The following is a 10,441-nucleotide window of genomic DNA, read 5'->3' as shown; positions in this document are numbered from 1 at the left end:
GACCAAAACCAAAAATAGCTACATACAAGAAAGAGGCACAAGGATGAAGAATGATAATGACATGCGTAGAGAGGTAAAAGGACGAAAAAGACAGGTGCTAAAAATACAATAAGTATAGTTTGCCAAAAATATAATATAAAACAATAACGGTTTTTCTGGTTATAGTTAGAAAGAGAAGAATTTATGAGATTAAAAGGATGAGAAATTATTTTCACACTTCTAAAATAATTAAATACAATATTATAAATTATATATTACCACTTTAATATATAAAAATATAAAATAATTTTATACAAAATTTTTAATATTTAAAACCTTTAAAATTTTTAGAGTTTTAATTAAACCAAAAATATAATTTTTTTTTTACAGATCACTTATAAATCAAACATTACTCAATAAAAAATTTTCACTATATTTTTGGATAAAACTAATAATTATGAAAATTTTACAAAATTTTCTTTCTTGTTAAAATAATTTTGGACAATATAAAAATATATTCATTGTAGTATTCGATATCAAAATTATGAAAATCATAAAAAAAATTTCAATCATATACTTTTAAATAAATTTGAGATATTTAATAACATATTTCTGAACATATTGACATATTTGTATCAGAAAACTGTTCAGTCACATATTTATAATGTATTTGAGATATACAATCGCATATTTTTAAACATATTTAAGATATTTATATCTAAAAACATTCGATCATATAATTCTAAATATATTTAATATATATTTTTTAATATATTTAAAATGTTCATTTCTATCATATAAATATAAATATATTTAATTAGTATAAATTTTTAATAATAATTTTAAATAAAATATAAATATAAATTTATAATAAAATTATATATTTGTTTAATAACGTAATTAAAGCTTAAAATATATATATATATATATATATATATATAATATTTATTAAATATGCTTTTAAGGTCCGGTTGATGACTAGGGATGTCAACGGGGCGGGGCGGGACCGGTTTTTAAAATCCCGTCCCCGTCTCCGCGGGGAATTTTACATCCTATCCCCGCGATTTTCCCCGTTTCTTTAGGTGCGGGGCGGGATCGGGGATTTTGCGGGGCGGGGACGGGGCGGGACGGTTTTCCCTATTTTATTTTTTAATTGATATTTTTAAAAAAAATTTATATAAAAAAAATTATTTTATGATTAAAATATAAAGAAAATGACTACAATGCAATAAAAATATAATAAAATACATCAAGGAACAAATTTACAATCATAATAAAATACATATTTAGAAAAATAAAAAAAAGAGAAGAAAATGATTTTATATAAATAAAATTTTATAAAAAAAATAATAAATAAATATATATATATATATATATCGGGGCGGGTTCGGGGCGGGGTTATTATTCCCCGTCCCCGGCCCGTCCCCGACTCGGTTTTTAGACATTTGCCCCGAGTCCGCCCCGCATCCCCGAATTTTCGGGGAAAAACCGCCCCATTAGGAGCGGTGCACCGCGGTTTCGGGGATGGGCGGGGCAAATTGACATCCCTATTGATGACGAAAAGGCTGGATTGTATTAAAAGAGGACTGTCCCACGTTAGGTCTTAAAAAACACGGAAAATCGAGATCTACTATAATTGTGCTGGGCCCACTTTTGATGCGATGTTCGTTGCCTCATTAGAGCTGAGGGGGTGGGGGTCTACCCCTCAACGATTAAATCAAATGAAAAAAAAAAAAAAAGGTTCTTAATAAATTTTATGGAGGAGTGTCCGATTTGTAGTAAAATTGACCTTCCCAAAAATAATATTTGAAGTTAGATTCTCATTTTATGAAATTAAATTGATTTTTTATATAGCAAAATTTTATATAGTAATTCTATCTTGGATAAAAATTCTTCTGGATAAGAAAGGACAAATTGTGTAATTTCATTTTAGTGTATATGTTTTCCGAATAAAAAATTATCCAAAATTCTGCATAAGAGAAAAATTATAAGAAAAAATGCTATTTGTTATTATTCTTGAATGGCTGTCTATGGTGAGATTTATATATGTAATGACAATTTAAATAGTTACTATTGAAATGATTTAATTTAAAATTTGATATAAAAATAATAAAATTAAATGCAAAATTCACCATATAAACAGGTGATTATTACCATTTAGTATAAAAAAATAATTGAATTAAATATTTTAATTAAAATTTACCATATAAACTGGTAATTATTATTAATAATGACAAATAACAAGGCTCGATTATATAATATATGTATTCTTTTAAAGATACTTATTATCCTTGATAAAACGTTATCCAGAATTTCAGTATAGGAAAAAAATTATATATATATATATAAAGTAGTTTTATGATGCGGATCACATCAAAGTTGATTTTTTTTTTTTCAAAAAACATCGGCTTTACTATGTATACTGTGTACACATGTATAGCAAAGTCGACATTGTTTTTTCAAAATGCATAGGTTTTGGTGTGGCTCGCATACAGACCGTCTGCACCATAAAATTTCCATATATATATATATATATAATTTGCTTACGACTGATCAACAATCAAGCACAGAAACTAGTTGATGGAGAAGATGAGAGTTGCAGTAATAGGAGGAGGTATTAGTGGTCTGGTTTCAGCTTATGTTCTTGCCAAAAATGGAGTTGAAGTGGATTTGTATGAGAAGAAAGATTACTTAGGAGGCCATTCCAAGACTGTAACCTTTGATGGTGTTGATTTGGACCCTGGTTTCATGGACTTCAACTCTGTAAATTTCTCAACTTCATACACGTATATACTTGATGCATATATATGCATGCATATGTGATATACATGGTACAAATTGGAATGTGATGCAGGTAACATATCCAAATATTATGGAGTTGTTTGAGAGCCTTGGGGTTGAAATAGAGACTTGAGAAATGTCTTTCTCGGTGAGTTTGGACGGAGGAGGAGGCTGTGAATGGGGGAGCAGAAATGGTTTGTCAAGTCTGTTTGCACAGAAGAAGAACCTCTTCAATCCTTACTTTTGGCAAATGCTTAGAGAAATTTTCAAGTTCAAGAATGATGTTATCAGGTATTCAATTCAAATTCCCTCCTTTTTTTACATAAGATTATGCGAAATTCTTACCGTCCTACTTTTACATAAGATTAAACAAAATTCTTACTGTTTTAGAAATAGTTTAGCCAATTGTAATTTACAGTACCTTTTCCTTCATCCTAATTTGGATACACTTTTTGAATTTACCTTGAGGAGCAAGAGAATAACCTGGACATTGATCGCAATGAAACCTTGGGACAGTTTGTCAAGTCTCGTAGTTACTCAGAATTGTTTCAGAAAGCTTATCTTGTGAGAGATTACTCAAGCATTATATTCTGCCTACTAATTTTGTCATTTGCCCAAGCTAGATATATCTATGTTACTGTCATAATATTTATGTAGGTTCCAATTTGCGGTTCAATCTGGTTGCCCTTCAGAAAAAGTTATGAGCTTTTCTGCTTATTCTGTTCTTTCATTTTTCCAAAATCATCGTCTGCTTCAGGTATGTATTACTTCTATCTCAAGCAAACACTTGCAGGGAAAATATATAACAATTGAAAGTCTAACTGCTTCCTGCCTGTTGTTCTTATATATATATATATATATATTTTTTTTTTTCCCATTATTTATTTATTAATTTTTATGTAATTACGTTGCAGATTTTTGGAAATCCTCAATGGCTTACAATTAAAGGGCAATCGCATTATTTTGTGAATAAGGTGCTAGTTTCTTCTTTAGAAGACTCTAACATGTATGAATATAGGTACTTCTGGTTTTAGACTGAAACCAAATACTAATACAGGTAAGAGAAAAGTTGGAGAGCGGGGGTTGTCGAATAAGAGCTCATTGTGAGGTATGGAAGATTTCAACCAGTGATGAGGGTAAGTACTAACGAATAACATGGTTTTCACAGGAGATTATTACAACCATTTTTGGTCCACCTCCTAACATATATTGACAAGGCTTAGCAGGTTGCATGGTTCTCTCTGGAGATGGTTTGGAAGAAGTTTATAGCAGATGCATATTGGCTGTCCATGCCCCTGATGCTCTGCGAATATTAGCAGAGCAAGCTACTACTGATGAACTCAGAGTCCTTGGTGCTTTCCAATATGTCTATAGGTTTGAATGTGTTCTGTTTTCTAAATCCTCACCATAGACAGTGACATTCTACTGAGATTGATGAGGGCTAAGTTTTAATTTTAGTGAGGAAGGATCTTCTCCTTGTTAAGCTTGATTTCTTTACCTTTTTTCTCTTGTACTATGGTTTTCCGGCATTATATTAGATGTGATCTTTTATTTGTATGGGTGATTCGGCCAACGTCCAAGTTTTCAGTCTTTAAAATTTAATTCCTCTATTGGCAGTCATATATTCCTTCATCGAGACAAAAATTTAATGCCTCAAAACCAAGCTACATGGAGGCGTGGAATTTCGTAGAAAGTTCTGACAACAAAGTATGCTTGACATACTGGCTCAATGCTCTTCAGGTTAGTGAAAAAAAAGCAGAAGTCTTGTTTGACATACCTGCTTAATGTTTAGTTGATTAATTATTCTAACCAAGCGTTTGCTGGAATCTATGAACCTTTAGAAAATCGGCGAAACGAGTCCCCATTCCTTGTGACTCTAAATCCAGAACATCAACCAAAACAGACATTGTTTAAGTGGTCAACTGGCCATGCAACTCCATCTCTCGCAGCATCAAAAGCTTCACTGGAGTTGCTTCATATTCAAGGCAAGAGAGGAATTTGGTTTTCTGGAGAATACCAGGGTGAGATTTCTTTCTATTTAGGAAAAAAATCAACTATATGAGAAAAAGAAAATGTGTTTTAAAGCTAATTCACTATTCTCTGATCATTAAGCGCTTCACATTTTCTAACTCCAGGTATTATTTCATTTTATTCAGGTTATGGCTTCTGTGAGGATAAATTGAAGGTAGTTCTTTTTGGAGTTTTGTTTATGTAACTCAAAGATTGATTAATGCCTGTGGTTTAGATTTCTTTGTTAATTGGGCTAAATAAAAGGATAATCTCTTCAAGAATTTATCATAACAGTGAAAATGGGATTCTTTGCAGGCTGGAATTGCTTCTGCTAATGGTATTCTAGGAGAAAGATTTGCCCTTCTAAGTAAACCAAAATATACGGTACTTTCACTGGTAGAAACAGGGGCACGCCAATATGTTACAAGATTTCTTCGAGATTATATCTCCGATGGATGTTTGATGTGAGTATACTTGTTATCTGCATTGAAGCCAATTTTCTTTCCTTTAATTGACTTGGTTCATGCATCCCAAAAAATTTCTTACACTTGGTTCTTTGTTGGAGAATTACATTTAATTTCTACATTTCTGAGAGAATTGATACGAAGTGTTTTATGCTGTGATAGTTTATTGGAGGAAGGAGGCACAATTTTCACCTTTGGGAAAATCACAGCAAGATGTTCTCTAAAGACTGTTCTGATAGTTCACAATCCACAATTTTACTGGAAAGTAAGTATGAAAGAGCAAGGTTAAAATCATATGGTTTAAACCGATGAAAATTTCACGCTCACTAAGGTCCAGTAAAATCTATTTGACAGATTATGACACAAGCAGAGATAGGCTTTGGAGATGCATATGTGAATGGAGACTGCTCTTTTATAGATAATGATGGAGGTCTTCTACACCTTTTTGAGGTAAGATTGTGAATTAATTTCCTTCTGGTGTTTACTTCCATTGAACATATGCTGCAAAATTCATTTTGCAGATTTTTATTGCCAACAAAGATGCAAATCGTTCTGTCTCAAATTTAAACAAAAGACGGTAATACTTCTACATACAAATTCATATGCTAACATATGCTACAAGCTTGGATATGTGATGCTAATGATGGTTGTCTCTTGCATCTCCTGAATTGATAATTTTCGTTTTGTTAGCTCGAGGGGATGGTGGACTCCACTGTTATTCACAGCTAGTATATCCTCAGCAAAATTCTTCCTTCAGCATATTTTTAGGCAAAATACTGTTACACAAGCTCGCAGGAATATCTCAAGTCATTATGATCTGGTATGTTAGCTTAAGCTGCAAGAATCAATACAATGTTACCATTACTACAAAAAATTCGTTTAAATATGTATATATTTATTGACCATAGTAGTTTTATTAATAGGAAAAATTTTCAAATTTTCTCAACCATTAATTTCTTTTTCTTTACGTTCAAGAAGCAGGCTCACTGTTGCTTTTCGGTGTGTTTACAGAGTAATGAACTGTTTGCTCTCTTCTTGGGTGAAACAATGCAATACTCCTCTGGCATATTTAAGGTCAGATCTATATACCATTTTGATAATCGTCAATAACACTAAACACTAATTATAAAATGTATGCTTTGATTGTTAAACTTGTATTTGTTTCTTTGTTGAATCATATTTAATAGTCGAAAGATGAAGATTTGGACTCCGCACAACAGAGGAAAATGTCTATTCTAATAGAAAAAGTGAGTCTTGTATATGACATTTGTGTAATAAGGCTTTTTTTTTCATGTGTTTTTTAAGATGAATAAATAAGTTTTCCTTTGTCATATTGTTGATATAGGCCAGAATTAGCAAGAAGCATGAAGTTCTTGATATTGGGTGTGGTTGGGGAATCTTTGCTATCGAACTTGTCAAAAAAACGGGATGCAAGTACACAGGGGTCACTCTGTCTGACAAACAACTGAAATTTGCACAAAAGAAAGTTGCAGATGCTGGTCTTCAGGTCTCAAACTTATGAAATTTGTTTATAAAACTATATCTCCTTAGTTTGAAGTTCCATTTTTTTTTCCTTCCTAACGTTTCCCTATGCATTGTAATAATTTATAATATCTTAAATATCTAAAATGATCTTAAGTATTACATGAAAATTAATTTGAGCCATAGTCAGAACATATCTAAAATGTCTTAATATTACATGAAAATTAATTTGAGCTACACTCAGAACATGTTGAAGTTTAAACTACTACTTCTATCAGGATCATATCAGATTTCATCTCTGTGACTATCGCCGATTGCCTGATACATCTAAATTCGACAGAATCATATCTTGGTGAGTAGTAGTACTTTTGCCAATCCAATTTACATCAACTATTTGTAGCACCACAACAAATTAACACCATGACTGTGGTTGATGCATCTTTCAGTGAAATGATCGAACATGTTGGCCATGAAAACATGGAAGATTTCTTTGGTTGTTGTGAATCTGTACTAGCAGAAGATGGCATTTTTGTTCTACTGGTAATAGTAATTGACATATGGTCTTTTATCTAGTTAATATTGTTTTATTTTATTTTATTTATTTATTTTTCAAGTTTGACATAACATTATATTTCTGTTGCTAAATTTTTTATTCCTTATTTTTACCCAGTTCATAGCCATATCGGATGATCTTTATGAGGAAAGCAGAAGAAGTTCGGATTTCATAAAAGAGTATATATTTCCTGGAGGATGTTTACCTTCATTAAGTAGGGGTAACATCAGCCATGGCTGCTTCATCAAGACTCCAGTTAGATTTACTTCAACTGGCATGTATAATTTGCACTAAGCAGGCTATATATTTCATATTAGCAAATATTGATGGATTAATTGGCAGTGTGGAGCACCTGGAAAATATTGGACCTCATTACTACACAACACTCAGACTTTGGACGAAAATTTTCTTGGAGAACCAAAGGTATCTATATAAGAAAATAATGATATAATTATTTATAGTCATTTCTAAATAAAATAATGTTCTTGCAGAACAACCTAATAACAAACTATTATTTCTTCTAACAAAAGTCAAGAGTTTCAATTTCCAGGGGTCATTGCTAATTGTTGTGTTTTTCAGTAAAATTGTTGCTTTGGGATTCGACAGAAAGTTCATTCGGACATGGGAATATTATTTCGATTGTTTTGCAGCAGGTTTCAAGACACATGCATTCAATGATTACCAGGTATATACTATTGAAAAACAGAGTTGCAACAACAAAGTAAAAATAAAATTGCAAAATAGTAAAATTCCAAAAGCAAAAAGTTTCGAAGTTATATTAAACTTTGAAGAAACTAAAATAAAATTTCAAAGTTAGGTTAAATTTTAAAGAAAGAGGAAAAACAGAAAACTTGAAAATTAGAGAAGAAAGAAGAATGATAAAATTGTATTATTGAAATAAAAAATTATCATAAACATCAAATAGACATAGGGTAAATAGGAAACTATAACGACCAATAATAACAAAACACTAAAAATAAACAATCCTAAAAAGGCCAAAACAGGGCCCAAAATATAAATAGATAAAAAACTGAAGACATTAAAATATTAAATCCTTAAAAAAAAATTCTTACGACTTGACATATCCACATATAGAATTTGATATGTTTGGTAACTTTGTTTCCATCACATGTAGAAAGGCCTACTCACCTGGTAAATGTTAAAGTTGTCAGGTATCCAACTAAATTTTAAGTAATAATTATTATTTGAGGTGTCACATTTTCCACTTCAACATGTTAACACGTTCAGCTCAATAATATTTATTTAGTCTTTGTCCCATTACAATGTCTTAATAATAAAATCATCATGATCTTTATTATTAACTTTTGTATTGGTTCAAAAGTTAAAATTTAAAAATATATTTGTAATTTATTTAAGTTTAGTGAAATGCTAAAGAAGTAATAGGGTAACGTTCCAATATGCACCCATATAAATTCCAAAATAATCTTTAAATTTCAGGTCTTCAATCAATCGGTCCAAAAAAGGATAACAGAGGTTTGGGATGGCTTTCTGTGGACAATCTTGACTTGAGACTTTCCAAACAATTATTAATAAATATTTATGTGTTTGCAAAAGGACTCTTTGTTCATTAGTATTTTGTCTATGTTTTAGGCCAAGTCTTATTCATTTGAAACTGAGTAATCTTCTTTCTGTGTTTCGTAGATGGTGTTTTCCCGACCTGGCAATGGCAATGTGAATGTTTAAGAATCCATAAACAAGGCCATGGACCGACTGCTGACACTCCACTCCCATATTCAATGCTCAGTCTTATGTCTATTATCCAAAAATAAATAAACAAATAAAATAAAAACTATGCCTATTAATTCAAAATGAATTTGTTGTCGTTAATGTTTTGTAATATATCATAAGGTATATTAGAACTCGTTCAACCAAGGATGATTCAACCTTTAAGTTCCCCCAATATCTAAAATAATAATAATAATAAATAAATAAATAAATAAAAAGTGCAAGACTTATGTGAATTTATGTTAAAAATATGTTGCTAAATATATGTTATTATAAATAAACGTAAATTTCAGCAACAATTTTTTTTTTTTTTTTTTTTAGTGAGTATGAGTACCAGCTCCGTTAATTGTGTAAAAGAATTAATAAATTAATTGTATAGTGCATGCTCAATTGAATGTGGCAAAAGGTTGTCTTTCCTAGCTTCAAAAGCAAACAAATGGCAAAAACCTATAAGCATGCATTTAATACTTAATACAAACTAATCCTATCCTGATCAAAGTTCTTCCATGCACCAACGATTTTAACCCCCTAGTTTGGTTACAAAGTGGCAAAAAATTGTTGAATAAGAAGTTTAAGTAATCCAAACCAAAAATAGCTAGATGGAGGAAGAGGCACATGGATGAAGAAGAATGACATGGGTAGAGAGGCAAATTAAGGAAGGAAAGGACAGGTGTACCAAATACAATTAGTATAGTTTACCAAAAATATCATATAAACAATAATGATTATCTAGTTATAGGGGTAGAGTGCGAAAGATTTAGGAGAATAATAAGATATATAAGTATGCTTTTAGAGCATCTTTAATGGACTTTTTAAAATGTTTAATATTCTTTAGTACAAATCTACTTTTTGTTACATTATATTTTAATATTATATTAATTTAATTTAATGTAGCATACCAAGTTTTTTATACTACTATTATATAATATTTAGGAGATAATTCATATAAAAAGAAGAATAAATGGTTATAAAAAAAACAAAAAATAAAGAGCATAAATTAAAAGTATTGTTGAAGGGTTTTTTTTAAATTTTATTCTTCATAATTAAGAATATACTCTTTATTTTAAAGAGTTATTTGGGAATTATTTAAAACAAAAATAATTATGATAATACCAAAGGCACTAAATAAATATACCAAAATTTATAATAAATATTATCAGTTAATATTTGATTTGCTTATATTTAATCATACTAATTTATTTACAAAATTCACTTAACTATAACAAAGTTATATTAATACGTTAACATTTACCAAAATGTTATAGAAGTAGGAGTAGTAGGAGTAATTAATTGTTGTAGTAGGAGTAGGAGGAGCAGCGGTAGGATGAGGAATAGAAGGAGAATTAGTAGTAATAATAGTACCGGAAGTAGGAGTAGGATTAGCAATAGGAGTAGCAGTATCAATTTTTCTCCCATCTAGAAATCA

The 10,441-nt window shown here is 30.4% G+C and overlaps 1 pseudogene; it reads left to right on the top strand.

Annotated features, from left to right (window-relative positions):
- The first annotated feature begins 2,568 nt into the window (after window positions 1-2,568).
- Window positions 2,569-8,973, top strand: LOC107422775 (uncharacterized; annotated as a pseudogene).
- The last annotated feature ends 1,468 nt before the right edge of the window (window positions 8,974-10,441 follow it).

This window comes from Ziziphus jujuba, chromosome 3 (assembly GCF_031755915.1).
Source record: "Ziziphus jujuba cultivar Dongzao chromosome 3, ASM3175591v1".
NCBI classification, from domain to species: domain Eukaryota; kingdom Viridiplantae; phylum Streptophyta; class Magnoliopsida; order Rosales; family Rhamnaceae; genus Ziziphus; species Ziziphus jujuba.
This window is presented reverse-complemented; position numbering and strand designations above follow the sequence as displayed.